This window comes from Chlorocebus sabaeus, chromosome 9 (assembly GCF_047675955.1).
Source record: "Chlorocebus sabaeus isolate Y175 chromosome 9, mChlSab1.0.hap1, whole genome shotgun sequence".
Taxonomy (NCBI): domain Eukaryota; kingdom Metazoa; phylum Chordata; class Mammalia; order Primates; family Cercopithecidae; genus Chlorocebus; species Chlorocebus sabaeus.
In genome coordinates, this window is record NC_132912.1 from 94281412 (window position 1) to 94298273 (window position 16862).

Genomic DNA, 16862 nt, shown 5'->3' on the forward strand with positions numbered 1-16862 from the left:
GCCCATCAATGATAGACTGGACAAAGAAAATATGGTACATATACACCATGGAATACTATCCAGCCATTAAAAGGAATGAGATTATGCCCTTTGCAGGGACAAGGGTGGAGCTGGAAGCTGTTATCCTCAACAAACTAACGCAGGAACAGAAAACCAAATGTCGCATATTCTCACTTATAAGCGGGAGCCGAACGATGAAAACACATGGACACGTGGGAGAAACAACACACACTGGGGCCTGTCGGGGCGAGAGGCATGGGAAGGGAGAGCATCAGGAAGAATAACTAATGGATGCTGGGCTTAATACCTAAGTGATGAGTTAATCTGTGCAGCAAATCACCGTGGCGTATATTTACCTACGTAACAATCCTGCACGTCCTGCATATGTACCCTGGAACTTAAAGTTGATGAAAAAATTAATAAGAAAAGGAAAGAAACTCTCAGTGGCTGTCTATTACCAACAACGCCAAGTCAAAACACATTGGCCAGGGATTAAAGGCTTTCAATTGTTCAACCCAATTTGTTCAACCTCAGCTCTCATCATTTCCCTCAGATATGCCATAATTTTCCCAAACAGCACAAAAACTTGTCATAAACCCATGACAAGAGTTCTGAGAAAAGGGGTTACTAAGAAATTGTGCACCAACCTGAGTTGTCCTTCAAACAAAAAAGTAAAAAACATGTTTGAACATGCATGAATTTAGGGAATGCAGCCCTTAAATGCCCACCTAAAACAAACAAAACCTACTAGATGACAAAATTCAAGCTACAAGTAGATGAATTATTAACATAATAAAATAGAACAAAAGCAAACAAAACATCACATCGGGCAAATGAAACCCTGTGTATGGAGCAAAGGAAACACATTCTTTACCATCCTCAGCAGAAGAAAGGATGTGGAGCTGGGTTTTGCATCCCCCCTCCCCGTTTTTTTGTTTGTTTGTTTGTTTGTTTGTTTTTGACATGGAATCTGGCTCTGTAGCCCAGGCTGGAGTGCAGTGGCACAATCTAAGCTCACTGCAACCTCTGCCTCCCAGGTTCAAGCAATTCTCCTGCCTCAGCCTCCTGAGTAGCTGGGACTACAGACATGTGCCACCACAGCTGGCTAATTTTTTTGTATTTTTAGTAGAGACGGGGTTTCACCATGTTGGCCAGGCTAGTCTCAAACTCCTGACCTCGAATGATCTACCCGCCTTGGCCTCCCAAAGTGCTGGGATTACAGGGGTGAGCCACCACGCCCAGCCTGAATCCCACTTCTGAGTCAAACTAGACCTAAAGTTGAATCCTCCTCTGTCACATACTAGTTATGTGACCATAAGAACCTACCTCAATATCTCTGAGCCTCGATTTCCTATCTACCTACCTGTCCAGCTACCAACCTATCATCTCTCTACATATCAACCTATCATTTATGTCTCTATCATACTTATCTGCCTACCATCTCTATTACCTATGTATAATCTATCTATTGATATATACCATCTATCCATCCACATTATGTATCTCTTTATAAATTGTTGAAAGAATTGAATTTTCCCATTGTTGGGGAAACAGCACCTCTTCCTGCATACCAACCTTGCTACAGAAAACACAGGCCTTTGATTCTCCTCTCCCTCAAGGAGTGTCAGAACGAGAACTTATTTTCTCTCCACTCTGACTGCTGCCCCCAAGGGAGGGCAGTTGCTTCTTTACTGATGAGATCCTGGTAGCAAACGGCCACATTTTGATGAAGTATGGATCTCTGTACAGAAAAGGCACTTCAAGCCTTGTTCTTCTCTCTTGTTCTCTAGGAATCTCTGGCCTGCTTGAGCCTAGGTATAGTGGGTACTTGAGCTTCCAAGCAGTTCTGATCAATGCCCCACCCCCTCCTGAAAGACCCGCCATTGCATCTGGATAGGTAAGTGAGGAGAGGAGAGAAGCTTGAGTAGGCCAACTGAAGTAACAGATGCCCAAATTTCAGCAGCTTTGTGTAGTAGAAGTTCATTTCTAACTCACTTAACAGTTCTGGAAAGATGTTCACGTCAGTGAGGCATCTCTCCTTCTCAGGATTACCAGGCTACTTCCGTCTGGTGGCTCCACCATCCCCTAGGGCACCGTTGGAGTCCACATTCAGCGGGCTGAAGGAGAAAGCAAGATGGATCACTCCAGAGGCTTCAAGGGCCAGGCCCGAAAATAGAGCACACAACTCCTGCTCACACTGTTAGAGACAACACAGCCACACAGAGGAGCAGGCTGCCTTCTCAGGAGGCAGATGCTAACACGAAGTTTCGGGGCGCATAAAGTGTATTGGGAGTCAATACTTCTGAATGGAAAGGGAGAAGAAATGGAATTGGGCAGAAGGAGAAGTCAAGCCATAACACAGTCCTGACAAACCAACGGTCAACCCAGTGGGGACCTCTACAGTGGATGTTATTGTCCACTGTATGTTATTGTCCAGTGTCTTTTATTGGGCCAAAATAGCCGTGCCTCATGTGGTCCCCAGAGGTAGGAGGTTCCTGGAAGGGTGTGACATTGGGCAAAGTGGATGAAGCTCTGTAGCTGAGGCCAACCCTGATGGAGGTGATGGCAGGAGACTGTCTATTGACTGCACTTGCTGCAGCAAGGCCCGTCTGGAGGCACACCTGCACGTCTACCATACACAGCCACACATCATTGCGAAGGAGTTGGAAAAATTGGTCCAGCTGCGTATCTAAGAGGAGGGGAAAGAGATTTGAGTGACAGCTAGCAGTCAGGCAGGATCTTGGGTCATATTCTCCAAACTGATTTGACAAAAGAGCCCTGTTCTTGGGAGTTGAATGTCCTAGAAGACAGTTTGCTCTTCGGTTAGCCTTTTGTTGACTCCATCTATTAGAACCCTGCACGCAGCAGGGGTGATGGATGCCAGGTACCTAACCCTAGCAACACTGCCTGTGAAGTGCCTAGACAGAAGGTGCCTGATAAACGTGGCTTCTGTCTCCAGATTTTGTTGCTGAATTGGGCTTCTTTGAGAGCATGAACAGCCCCAACCAGAGCCGACCTAATCAGTGCTTGGTGATTTATTAAGTAAAAGTTACACAACTGCCCTTGTTTATTATGCATTGACCTCTGAGGTGCCGAGAGCCTACGATCACTTTCCTGGTCCAAGAGAGAAACCTGGAGATCTAGGAATAAATCCCCCACTTTGTACCAAGTAACCTACTTTTCTTTCTCAACTGTCACCTCTGAGGTTCCAGTGGTCAAAGGAAAAGTTGGGAAGCTCTCTGTGCACATCACAGCTAAGGATGCAGCTGCCAAGCTCTCCCTGCTCTGACCCTTCAAAGGAAGGCATTGGGAAATTCAAACCAAACACAAATCGTGGCCACCCAGGGAGACTGACCAAGATTGGGGTACCAGTCTCTTCCTGAGACTGGGGCATGAACATCTTTGGGGGCCAGTATTTTGCCTACCACAGAAAGTTTTTTATTATCTGAATCATTGAATTGAAGACAAAATGGACATCATAATAAGGAATGGTCAGAATAGCATACTGAGTCTTTCCCATGTATTCACTGATTTTCTACAACAGTACAACTCTCATTCCTGTGATTTTTAAAATCTAAATGCTATTTAAAGTATTTGAAAACAATTTCAAATCACACTGGTGATTCTGAGCAGGGAGCTTGGCAGGCTGCCAGCTGAGATGGATGAGGAACAAGCAGGTCAGGAAGGCCCCCAAGGATGGGCAAATCTGGGGCCACCCATCCCCTGCCTTCCACCCCTCAGTGGAAACCTGACAGAGAGTGGATGATTGACAGAAGGTGCTGATGGGCCTGTGGCAAGCCCCAGCATGTTCCTGTTAAAGATCAAAGGAACCATCACAGAACTGGAGAGAGAAGACCATCTTTTGCTCAGGCCCTAGCTCACTCAGCGACCTTGGAAAAGTGACCTCACAGAGCCTCCATGATTCAACCATTAAGTAGGGTGAATATATCTAGTCTACCTCTTTCTGGCACTTTAAATCCTTGAGTCCATGGGCTTCCAGGGTCTGTGTGCATCCTCCTGGAAGTCAATGACTTTTCCTGTCATTTTTCTTTTTGATTTCGATAACCTAAAAAGATTTCCACACACCAACTTTGGCTCCCCCAGAGGACCATGTTATATGGAGAAATGGGTTAGTTAGTTCCTGGTCACCCAGAATTACAAGATGTGTTGCGGTTTCATGGTTTCAGACGCAGCATTTGTAAGCATGCCAAACAAATTAATGAAAGTAGGCTTGTTTCCTACAGCTGCTGTAACAAATTACCACAAAGTCAGAGGCTTAAAACCATACAAATTTATTATCCCACAGTTCTGGAGATGAAAAGTGCAAAATAGGTCTCCCTGGGCTAAAAAACAATCAAGGTGTCGGAAGGGCTGCCTCCCTTTTGGAGGCTCTAGGGGAAAAACACCTTCCTGCCTTTTCCAGCCTTCAGATGCTGCCCACTGGCCTTGGCTGGTGACCCCTTTCCTCATCTTCAAAGCCATAGGGTGCCATCAACTCTCCTGCCTCCCTCTTTCACTCACAAGGGCCACTCTGATTACCTGGAGCCCATTCAGATAATCCAGAATAATTTAACCATCTCAAAACCCTTCATTCAATCATATCAGCAAAGTCCCACTTGCCATGTAAAGTAACATTCACAGCTTCCTGAGACTGGGGCATGAACATCTTTGGGGGCCAGCATTTTGCCTACCACAGAAAGTTTTTTATTATCTGAATCATTGGATTGAAGACAAAATGGACATCATAATAAGGAATGGTCAGAATAGCATACTGAGTCTTTCCCATGTATTCACTGATTTTCTACAACAGCACAACTCTCATTCCTGTGATTTTTAAAATCTAAATGCTATTTAAAGTATTTGAAAACAATTTCAGATGTTCTGCTCCTCCCAATACAGAAATAATATTTAAAATGAAAGAAAAGCTTTAATATGCATCATGGTTTCTTTCCTTTTCTAGATTTCCCAATGCATTAAGACATCTTATTAAAAGGAATAAAATAGATCGCATGAACAGACATGGACAAAATCCAAAATACACAGTTAAGTATAAAAAGCAACCTGCAAATCAGCATGTGTAGTGTGATCTCATCTTCATAAAATAATATATTTTTATGTTTGTTTTTACAGAGAAAATACCCACAAGAATATAAGTCAAACTGTTAACCACGTTATCCCAGGGGCTGAGGAAGCAGGGGGAAGGCAGCAGTAGGCTTCCTGAGCCATCATGCCTGCAATGTAATATATAGAATAAGCTCATATATTTTTTATAACCAGGAAAATATTAGGACAGTGCTTCTCTGTGTTTAAAGACTAAGGGGATCTTCCAAAATCCCCTTTTTGTTGATGGAGAATAGCATCCACCAGAATTTCAGAATTCTGCCCAACCAATACCAGCCTTAGGGCCTCGCCTCTGAGTGCTTCCTATTAGCTCCTTTCCAGTTCCTCCTTAGAAATGTGCAGCTATGCCACCTGCCATTGCAATCACAGGGAATGTAGGGCAGGTAATTAGTAACCAGACTTTGTTTTGGAAAACACTCTGTACATGTGGGTAAAATAGGTCAGTTCCCATTCCTCGGGGCAGAACCCCTGAGCTTTCAAGAGGGAGGGACCTTGGAGGTCACTGAACACAAGCCCCGTTGTCATACCCTGAGGCCCAGAACTAGGTGATCAGCCAGCAAGCAGCAGAGCTTGGATTCAAGGCAGATGCGGGGGACTCCCAAAGTCACATTCTTCCCACTTGGCTATTCTGTGGTCAACTACTGAATAAGATCCTTCCTGGGATTCCAATCTGGGCTCCTCAGAGTTTGCTGGGCCTAGATGTGCAGTAATGGTCCACTCATGCCTCTCTTTACCTTGGGCTGGGATACTGGGGATCGTGGGGAGCGATGGGAAGCATTTAGCAGTTAGCTCAGAGATGCATGTGTAACAAATGGATCAAAAGTTTGAGGGGCTGAGCTGTTCCCATTGCAAAGCCACATCATCTTTGTTAATGCTGCAGTCTTGACAATTTCTTTGGGAGCCTTGGTTCCCTAAAGTTTTACAACCAGGCCATTCTCTCGACAGAACTGAATGTGATATGATTTATGGACCTCAGAATGGTTCTGGTCAATGAGGACACGGGTGCAGACAAACCACCGAAGTTGTTTACCTCACCCATCTAGCACCAGGTGAGCAGGAAGAGTCACATAAAAAACCTGAGATCCACCCAGAGTCTCAGGATAGGGCATTTGCCCGGGGCTCGCAAAGGCCTGGAGTCTGTGCAGAAGGGCAGTCCAGCTGGTAACCAGCCTGGAGGCACCGCCTGGCACTTTCTCATTGTACCCTTTGCCGGTGTTGGTGCAGCCACCGTACTCTCCCCCAACCACGACAGGGCATCCAGCACAGGATGATGGGGACATAGATGTCACTGAACACAAGCCCCCGTTGTCATACCCTGAGGCCCAGAACTAGGTCACCAGCCAGCAAGCAGCAGAGCTTGGATTCGAGGCAGATGTGTGGGCAGCACAGTATTGCTTCTGCGTGACACCCCCGGGGACCAGAAAAAAAAACCAAAAAACAGGCTTTCACTATCTGTGAACAAAGTCTGTCCCCAGGAAGTCACCAAGCTTTTTCTCCAACGAACTCGAATCCCAGTGACACCATATGGATCCAGCCACTGCACTGCTTCATTCTCTTGAAAGCTGGAAGCACATGCTTTCTTCTACAGGGGTGAAATGAATAAGAACTAGAGCACCTATTCAGATTCAGCCTCCTTTCACAGCCAGAGCATCTCCTCCAGAGCTGTCTAGAGTTTTGCTCTCATCAGTTCCACCTTTCAAGGACACAACGATGGGGGAAACAATCAGATCATCTCTGTACCAAAGGGCTGGTCCTTCCATCCCACCCAAGAGCACAGAGAAGGCCTTGGAAAAGGAAGCCCCCCACTACCCTACTGGCTAAAAAGCCAGTGTTTGATAAATGGGGAGACAGTCCCCACCCAGGTCTTCCACCTAAAATCCTATTTGCGATGGCAGCGTTGGAGTGTTGGGAGGATACAAGACCAGGTCTGGGACTTCAGGAGGTGTTATTTTCCAACAGAATGATTTTGTTCCTTCTGAGCTTCTATATGTAAATACAAGGGGGCTATGGAGAAGTCATTTCTGTGCCACTGAAAGTTGATGTGTTGAAGGCTTTCTCTTTCTTGCCTCTCTTACTGTGGCCAGTATCACAGGCTGGCTTCGAGGAAGGATGGAACCCATAGAACCAGAGACCTACTAGGCTGTCAGAACTCAGGGACCACCCAGGAGGGAACATTCACACCACCAGAAACTTTGTAAGCAAAATTGCAAAGGAGATGGATGATCTTAGGGCAAATAAAGCCCATATAGATCTGGTCACCTTTTCAGGAAAGTAACTGCTTTTGCTGCACCAGATTTTCCATTTAGCTATCCAGGATATGCGAGAAAACACAAAAAGGCAAGTGGCTCCCTGGATCCCCAGCCACCTTGCCAGCCTTCCCCTCCTCTCCAGCCCTGGAGTGGGACGAAGCATCACAGCTTTCCCTTCCCTTCCCTTCCCAAGGCTTGAAGATGACCTGGTCTAGGGGAGTGGACTACGAAGGGGAACTACACTAATCCAGGGCCCTGAGTAGGTGCGGAGAAGGGTGTGTAGAAGAGAAGCGGGAGCCTGGGGAACACTGCTTGGCTGAGTCACCTGAGGCATCCCAATGCACTGGCAGACAGGCCCCATGCTGATGGAGCTGCCCTCAAATGAGGCCTCTAGACAAAGAGCCTTTCATTCTTTTCTGTAGTGTGAGTTTTTTCTTTTCTTTTCTTTTCTTTTCTTTTTTTTTTCTTTTTTGAGATGGAGTTTTGCTCTTGTTGCCCAGGCTGGAGTGCAATGATATGATCTTGGTTCACTGCAACCTCCGCCTCCCGGGTTCAAGCGATTCTCCTGTCTCCACCTCCCAAGTAGCTGGGATTATAGGCGCGGGCCACCACGCCTGACTGATTTTTGTATTTTTAGTAGACGGGGTTTCACCATGTTGGCCAGGCTGGTCTCAAACTCCTGACCTCAAGTGATCTGCCCACCTCAGCCTCCCAAAGTGCTGGGATTACAGGCGTGAGCCACTGTACCTGGCTGAACTTTCTAATACATCACTGTGAGCCTACAGTAGAGAACTGAGTGAATTTTCCCATGATTTTTGTGTGCGTGTGCACTATCCACAGAGGGAGAAGAGAGAGGAAAATTGCTCAGCCCTCACGTCAGTTGTATGGATGGCACAGGCAGAAAGAAAGTCTTTCCAGGATCAGCTAAGCACAGAAAGCAGGTGCTTAGAGGAGCTGCTTCACTGAAATGAGGGTGAGAGTTTCAGGGCTCCTACCACCCAGCTTCTCACTTCTCTCATGGCCTCTTTGCAGAACTTCAGAGCTTCTAGAGCCTTAATAAGTAGAAGAAGTCCTCCATCTAATCCAGCTCCTCAGTGTGAGACTGCATGAAGAGCCTAAGGGGAGGAGAGCATGACCTGCCCCATCACACACCTGGCTAGGGCCTCACTAGGCTCCACCTTGTTTCCCCAGGAAGCTTGACCTTTACAAAGCTGCTCTTCCTCTTTTCAAGATCTCTTGGAGCCATGTCAACTTGCAACAGCTTGGCCTGCAGTTGTATCATTACTGGCCCCAGACAGTTTGCCAGACGGCTTTGTAGCCCTGGCTCCTTAGTGTGGGGTGGCCAGTGCTGCATCACGTGATTAGGATGGCCTCTGCCTTTTCTTTCTCCATAATCTACCTTCTGCCTCTGCTCAGTATGCCTGAAGCCTCCAACCAAGCCTCTGCACAGCACTGAGGAAAAACCATGTGGACAGAGGAGTGACAGTGGGGTGAAGCCACGGTCTTCCTGGTGTCTCTGAAAGGGCAGTCCAAAGAGAAAAAAATGTGAGAGTGATGGGTCTCTAGGAAGCCCCTCACACTATGACTTGGTTGGAATCAACTGTTCGAGCCTCTTCCATGTCTTTTCCCTGCACCTCCATCCCTACTACTTTTCCATATTTCTTCCAAAGTACTTGTCCAGGCAGGTAATCCCCAAAGCACTAGAATTCCTACTACCCTCCCTCCAACAGAGAACTTTGTCCCAATTCACTACCCTCTGCCAATAAGATCTCAGGATCCTTCTTGGTAGTCTCAACCCCCAAAATTCTTCCCAAGAACTCTACAACCAGGTTCTCTATAGTCCAGCTCCAAACCCCACGCAACTTAGCATGTCTTCTCTGCTCCCTTGGCATGGGGACAAAGAAAACACAAAGATGAAATAACCCTAGCCTTACTCTTTCAAAGTTCTCCACCTAGTAGGGAGATAGGATTTATATGCACTGATTCACATACAGTTCATGACTGTATGCCCTGTAGGAGAAATTAAAAGAGCCACAGAGCCCAAGAAGGGAGCAATCATTTCTAAGTGAAGGCTCAGGAAGGATCAGGAGGGCAGAGGGATGAAGAGCAAAAACTCCTGGGCTAGGCCAAGCAGATTTAAAATGTTAACTTCCTGTGTGTGACTTTGTACTTGTTAATATCTCTGGACCCAGTTTCACCTCTAAAGCAAGGATAACAATACCCACCTGAAACTCACAGGGCCTGAAGACCTAGAGATTGTGTGTTTGGTGCTTGCCTTCTTGTGGATGCTCAATAGGCATTATTTCCATGGCGGAGGCAACAGTGTAAACTCTCTGAGGCCAAGGACTACAGCAGGATCTAGGACATGGGCTGTGGAGTCAGAAGATGTAGATTCAAATCTTAGCAAAGTATTTGTCCTTTCTGACCTTCCCTTTCTTCACTTATACAATGGGAATGATAATAGGACCCAACTCAGAGAGCCATTAGGAGGGCTAAATGGAACAAGCTTGTGAGACACTAGCATAGTCCCTGATGTTTATTAAGCACTTAATAAACATTAGCAACTGTCACTGCATGGGAGCTCACACAGCCTGGGCTGACTGGCAGGTGTCACTCACTGGCCAAATCCCAAATGTTCTATGTGGGGTCACAAGATAAGGGTCTCATAGGGACCACAGACAGGACAGCCACAACCACCTGCTCCCTTTCATCGGGAGAACATTCTGCCCAATGTTGCAAAGGCTTTGTGGAAATTTCTGTTTACTGAACTGATTTCAACACCCATCTCCATCCCATGAATTCCAGACTGTTTGTCTAAAACTTTCTTCCCAATAGACTGTTTACAAGTTCAAGTAATCAATGGTACCATCAGTAGTACACCCACTCCTCAATTCAATCATGCTAAAGACAAGTTAGACTATGACCTTGCCTTAGAGCTGTTAGAGTAACACAATAATAAATCATCTCTGTCCAGTTTACACAGCATCTTTGCCATACACTGTCGCACTGGATCCTCACAACAACCTCATGTGACTGATGGGCAAGAGTAAATTGACCTTCAGTGACCACTCTAAGTCTCCTAAATTGGTGTTGCTTAGGGTCAGTGATCTGGAAGGGGAATTGTCTTGATGTGTGGTGTGCATGACAAGCACTCTGCTGTGGGTTGATTTGGGGTTGTTTTAGGGAACTGATAGCTGCCTTGGAGACCACCAGACCTTTCATGTCATCTAACTCAACTTTCTCACTTTACAAATGTTAGAAAATGAGGCCCAAAGAAGGGAAGCAACTTGCCCAAGGTCATTAGATGATCAGTGCAGAGCTGGGAACAGGACTCTGGTCTCTAATTTCCACTTCTGAGATTTTCCCACTAAATCACTACATCACCTAGAACATTTTTGTTTGGTGAGTTTTTAATAAAGTAACCAGCACCCATATCAAGAAACAGAACATCACCCTAGAAGCACCACTATACCTCCTTGCAGATGCTAGACCCCAAAGATAACTATCCATCCTTATGAAATTGAGGTATTTTTCTGTGTTAAGATCTTTATATAAATGGAATCATGTAGTATTAATATTTGTACCTTTTTTTCTCAACACCATGTCTGTGAGATTCTTCCAGTGATCTTGCCTATAATTGTAACTCATAGCTTTTTCATTGTTATATAGTATTTTACTGTCTGAATATAGCACAACATATTTATCCATTCACAGTAAATGGACATTCAGATAATTTCCAGTCTGGTGCTATTACAAAAGTGCTGCTCTGCACATTCTTGTAGGTATCTTTTGGAATTTCTGAGTCATAGGGTGTGCAGATGTTCAGCTTTAGGAGGTAATACCACACTATTTTCAAAAGTTAAACCAATCCATTATCTGTGTGTAAAAGTCCTGCCCCAGCACTATTTTAAGGTGAGGAAAACTGAGGCCCAGTGAGGGCGAGAGACTTGCTCTGGGTCAACACCAAGGAAGGGACAAAGTTGGACAGGTATCCAGGTATCCTGGGCCGGATTTGTGTTCTTTCTCCTGCCCTGTTACTCCAGCCCCATGTATCAGCTCGAGCCTCAAAGCTCAGCTCCAGGTGTGCCCTGCAGACCCTCCTCTCACCCTGCCATATTGTTTATGTGTGTGGCAGTCTCCCTGGTTGCCTGTTTCCCTGGAAAACCAAGGCCCCTTGATGGGGATGAACCCAGCTGTGACAGAGCATACCGAGGCTGCATCTCCTGCTCAGAGGAGACAGGGAAAGTGCTCTGGGACCTGAGGAGTAGGGGTGGGAGGATGTGAAGCAGATGCAATTAAGCACCTTCCACTCTACAGTTTCCTTTCATTAGGTGTCTTGTCTTCACAAAATGGTCCCACTTACTTGGTGAGACTTCGCGAAGGTAGGCTACTCGAAGAAGAATGGGGTTTATGAATCTTTCCTCAGTCTAGGCTTGCAGTGCTATAGAAGGTGCAGGCTGGGTTTCTCATACCCGGGTCAGTGGGGCATATGAAGAGAGTGGGAGTGGACAAAGAATACAGAGGAGGAAACTGCAGCTTTCTGTTCATTGTGAAGGCCTGAGGAAGAATGAAGGGGCAGTTGATTTCCTGCAAAAAGAAGCCAGAACAGCTTAATAATGCTAATAAGAGCTATCATTTACTGGGCATCTTTTACAACTGACATTATTCTAAAAAGACATTCAAATCACACCTTATAGATGAAGAAATCAAGGCCCAGAAAGCCTCAGTTCATCAGAGATCATGCCGGGAGTAGAAATAAATATTTTGTTGACCACCCAGTCAGTGTCCAAATTAAATAAAACTGAAAGAGTTCTTTACTGCCAGACTACTTAGAGTCTTTATGACAATAACATGCATTAATTTCTAAGGGGAAAATATCATTTATAAAACTTTTTCCAAACTTTTTACCCTTTTTCCCCAAGGTGCATGTATCAGTCTGTTTTCACGCTGCTGATAAAGATATACCTGAGACTGGGCAATTTACAAAAGAAAGAGGTTTAACGGAGTTACAGTTTCAAGTGACTGGGGAGGCCTCACAATCATGGTGGAAGGCAAGCAGGAGCACGTCATCTTACATGGACAGTGGCAGGCAAAGACAGAGCTTGTGTAGGGAAACTCCCATTTTTAAATCCATCAGATCCTGGTCTCACAGATCTTGTGAGATCTTGTGAGACTCATTCACTATCACAAGAACAGCGCAGGAAAGACCTGCCCCCATAATTCAATCACCTCCCACTGGGTTCCTCGCACAACACGTGGGAACTGTGGAGTTACCATTCAAGAGTAGATTTGGGTGGGGACACAGCCAAACCATATCAGTACATTTATTAAAGTCTTAGTAAATAACACAGGTGGGAAATGTTGGTTTCATCTTGCCTACATATTTGCGTTAAAAACATCATTTTCTAAGCCAAAATCAATCATGATTAAGAAGAAAAAGACAGGGACTCTTTCTTGAAAAGAAAAACATAACCCTCCCCATACTCCGCAGAGATTCAGAATGAGCCTGACATTACCTTGACTGCAGGTGATTTAGGTGATTTGAATGTCTCATGCCCCAGTGTCCGACCCACAGAAGTTGGTTACCCACCTATCAGCAGGTGAAGCTTGAGAGAGTGGGCCAGATTGTATATTCCAAAGATGGCTACAAAAATATCACCCAACCCACATTCTCTTCTACAATGTGACCTTGCCATGACCCCACTGGGAGGCAGAGTCAATTTCCCTTCCCTTTGAATGTCAGTGGCCCTGGAACTGATTTGACTAACAGAGTGTAGCAGGAAATGACCGGTGTGACATCTGGGGCTGAGTCATAAAAAGTGACACAGCTTCTATTTTGCTACTGGAACAGTTCCAACTATGTAAGAAGTCCAGCTAACCTGAGGCTGCCATGCTATGAGGAAGCCCAAGCCACACAGAGAGGTCACACGTAGATACTCTCGTCAGCAGTCCTGGTCTTCAAGTCATAGCAGCCTAGAAGCCTCAGGATGATTCCAGCCCCACCTGTCGAGTCACCCAAGCCTTTGAGTCTTCCCAGCTGAAGTCCTGGATGTCATGCAGCAGAGGCATGCCACACCCTTTGTGCCCTAAATTCCTGACCCATAGAATCTATGACCATAATAAAAAAAGGTTGTTGTTTTAAGCCACTAAGTTTTGGGGTGGTTTGTTAAGCAGCACCATTAACTGGAACAGGGTGTGTGTGTCTTATGGGCATGAGTGAGTGTATTTAAATGAAGGGTTTAGGTTGACATTAGTGTTCTTTTTATATCAATGGGTGATTCTCATGTTTTGATTAGTATATAACCTTTTGATCAGGAACTCATTAATTCAAGAATATATATTAATATCCAGCTATTTTCACCCAAAGGGACAAAATCCCAATGTGACACCACCTCCATGGAGCTTATATTCTATGTGGACACTTAGTCAAATGCTAGTATCACACAACTGAAAATAATCAACAGGAAGGGGCAGCCGGAGGAAGAAAAAGGCGGAGAAACCCCTGGCAACAAGGAGACAAACGAAGTTCTGGGTGCTTCAAGCCATGAAGACAGTAACTCAAACAGTTTGAAGCCGGAAATGATTTCCTAACCAGCTGTAAATTTGAAAATCCCATATGTGGTACAACATTAAGCTGCTATTTTGGAAATTCTTTCATCTTTTTCAGAGGCATCTCCGGAGCACTTCCTTCCTCTTGGAAGGCAGTCAGCTCTCTGCGGAAATCACTTCATCAGCAGGAGCTGAGGCATTTTGCATGCAACTATATAATTCTGGAACTGTGGCTTAAAAAATATTTTCCCCTGGGTAGAGAAAGAAACATCTCAGATTAGTGTTTCTGTAAGCACCAGCTGGGCAGCTTTGAATGCACGTTTTCTTTTTCCCCTTTAAAATGGCAGGATCCTGGCACCTGCATTTGAACGTAATGCAGCATTTATTTATTTATGAGATGACGTTTCACTCTGTCACCCAGGCTGGAGTGCAGTGGTGTGGCTCACCACAACCTCCACCCCCCAAGTTCAAGCCATTCTCCTGCGTTAGCCTCCTAAGTAGCTGAGATTACAGGTGCCCACAACCACATCCAGCTAATTTTTGTATTTTTAATAGAGATGGAGTTTCACCATGTTGGCCAGGCTGGTCTCGAACTCCTGACCTCAGGTGATCCACCCTCCTTGGCCTCCCAAAGTACTGGGATTATAGGGGTGAGCCACCACACCCAGCCTAATGCAGCACTATTGATTTCATTAAAAGAGTGATGACTCCATTTTTGAGTTACTGGGATTTTCTCATTATCATCAGTGTCCATGGCACCAGTGGGCAGTCACAGCATTCTTTTAGATGTTCAATTCCATTTATAATTACTTACTGAGTATTTGTGCCAGATGCTGTATCAGGAGTTGGAGATAGAGTCATAAACAAGACAGTAACAGTCTTATTGAACAGTCTCTCCCTCACAGAGCTGACACACTAGCAGAGGAAGCAGACATTAGACAAAAACTGCAAGTGTCGTAAGTACTGCACCCGGAGAGGAAAGTACAGGGAACGCAGAGAGGTGAGGGATGTTATCCTGAAGCAGACACTTGAAGGGGGAGTGGGAGGTAGCCAGAGGAAAGGAGGGAGGAAAGGGCTGGTGGGAGACAGCACAACCACCAGCCCCTGGTCTAGTCTGGCCATTAGAGACAACTGGGGCCACTGGAGCAAAAGGAAAATCAGCATGGATGGCAAGAGCAAGAGAGAGCCCAGATGAGATGAGGATGCGGAGCAGGCAGGGCTGGACTCAGGCAGAGACTTCCTTGGGAGCACATTGAGGGTTTGGGCTCTTATCTGAAAGACACACTCGGGTACCATTGATTTTTTTTATTTTTATTTTTATTTATTTTTATTTTTTATTTATTTTTATTTTTTGTGTGACAGAGTCTCGTTCTATCACCCAGGCTGGAGTGCAGTGGCACGATCTCAGCTCACTGCAACCTCCACTTCCCAGGTTCAAACAGTTCTCCTGCCTGAGCCTCCCAAGTACCTGGGATTACAGGCACCTGCCACCATGCCCAGCTAACTTTCATATTTTTAGTAGAGATGGGGTTTCACCATGTTAGCCAGGCTGGTCTCAAACTCCTAACCTCAAGTGATCCTCCCTCCTCGACCTCCCAAAGTGCTGGGATTACAGGTGTGAGCCACCACGCCCAGCCCCACTGATGCATTTTTAGCAGGGAAGTGGTATGATGACATGATCGTCTTGGAAAGAACGCTCTGGCTGGACAGTATGGGCTGAAGAAAGCCAAGCATGGCACCCGGGAGGCAGGTATAAGGCCACTGCAATGGGCCAGGTGAACAGTTGTGCTGGCCTGGAATAGGACACTGGCAGAGCAATAGAGGATATAGAAATGGGAGTTTGGGGAAGTGAGGAGCTCTGACTTTAACAAAACACTCTGATGAGACATTTCACAGCAGCAAGAAGTCGTAGAGCATGGTGCTGAGGCAGAGTAGTCAGACTTAAGGATCTAGGTTCTTTGCCTAATGATGTAAGACGCTGAAGTTTCCATGGGCAATCCCAGAGGAAGGCAATGAGGAGCACGGGAATGGGGAGACATTGCTGCAAGGGGAAGATGGGGGACCCGACAAGATGACAACAGGTCAGGGTTCCTAGGTGTAGCAAAGAGCAGTGAAAAGTCTCAAGTGACAGGGTGTTAGAGGGACATTTAAGAAGCAGGATGTGGCTGGGTGATGGTGGCTCATGCCTTAATTCCAGCATTTTGGGATGCTGAATGGGAGAACTGCTTGAGGCCAGGTGTTTGACACTACCCTGGGCAACCTAGCGAGACCCCAACTTGCAACATAGTGAGATTCCAGCTCCACACAAAATTTCTTTAAAAATTAGCTGGGCATGGTGACATGAACCTGTAGTCCCAGCTACTCTGGAGGCTGAGGCAGGAGGATTGCTTGAGGCCAGGAAATCAAGGCTGAAATGAGTTATGATTGTGCCACTGCATTCCAGCCTGGGTGACAGAGCAAGACACTGTCCCAAATAATAATAATAAAGAACCACAATGTGTTTGTGTGCTGCATGTTGCTATAGTTCAGTGAGTTTTCTGCCCATACCACCCCTGCTTCCAATTTCCCCTAAATGCCCTGAGAGCCCTGTACAAGTAATGTTTTGAGAAATGAAGGGATATAGGAAAGGAAGGAAGGGAGGGAGGGAGGGAGGAAGGAGGGAGAAAGAAGGAAGGAAGGAAGGAAGGAAGGAAGGAAGGAAGGAAGGAAGGAAGGAAGGAAGGAAGGAAGGAAGTGAGGGAGGGAGGGAGGGAGGGAGGGAGGAAAGAAGGGAGGGAGGGAGGGAGGGAGGAGGAAGGAAGGAAGGAAAGAAGGGAGGGAGGGAGGGAGGAGGAAGGAAGGAAGGAAGGAGGGAAAAGAGGGAGGGAGGGAAGGAGGAAGTGAGGGAGGGAAAGAACTCAAAATGTGATTCCTTCGTACCAACCAAATTATTTTTCAGTTAAA

At 45.9% G+C, this 16862-nt stretch overlaps 1 long non-coding RNA gene across 1 annotated transcript in view; it reads right to left on the reverse strand.

Annotated features, from left to right (window-relative positions):
- The window catches only part of LOC103216249 (uncharacterized), a 34880-nt gene that overhangs the window by 1800 nt on the left and 16218 nt on the right, over positions 1-16862 (reverse strand). Inside the window, exon 3 of the long non-coding RNA XR_005244170.2 lies at positions 1996-2117. This is a non-coding gene — a long non-coding RNA (uncharacterized lncRNA). The remainder of the gene's footprint in view (positions 1-1995; positions 2118-16862) is intronic.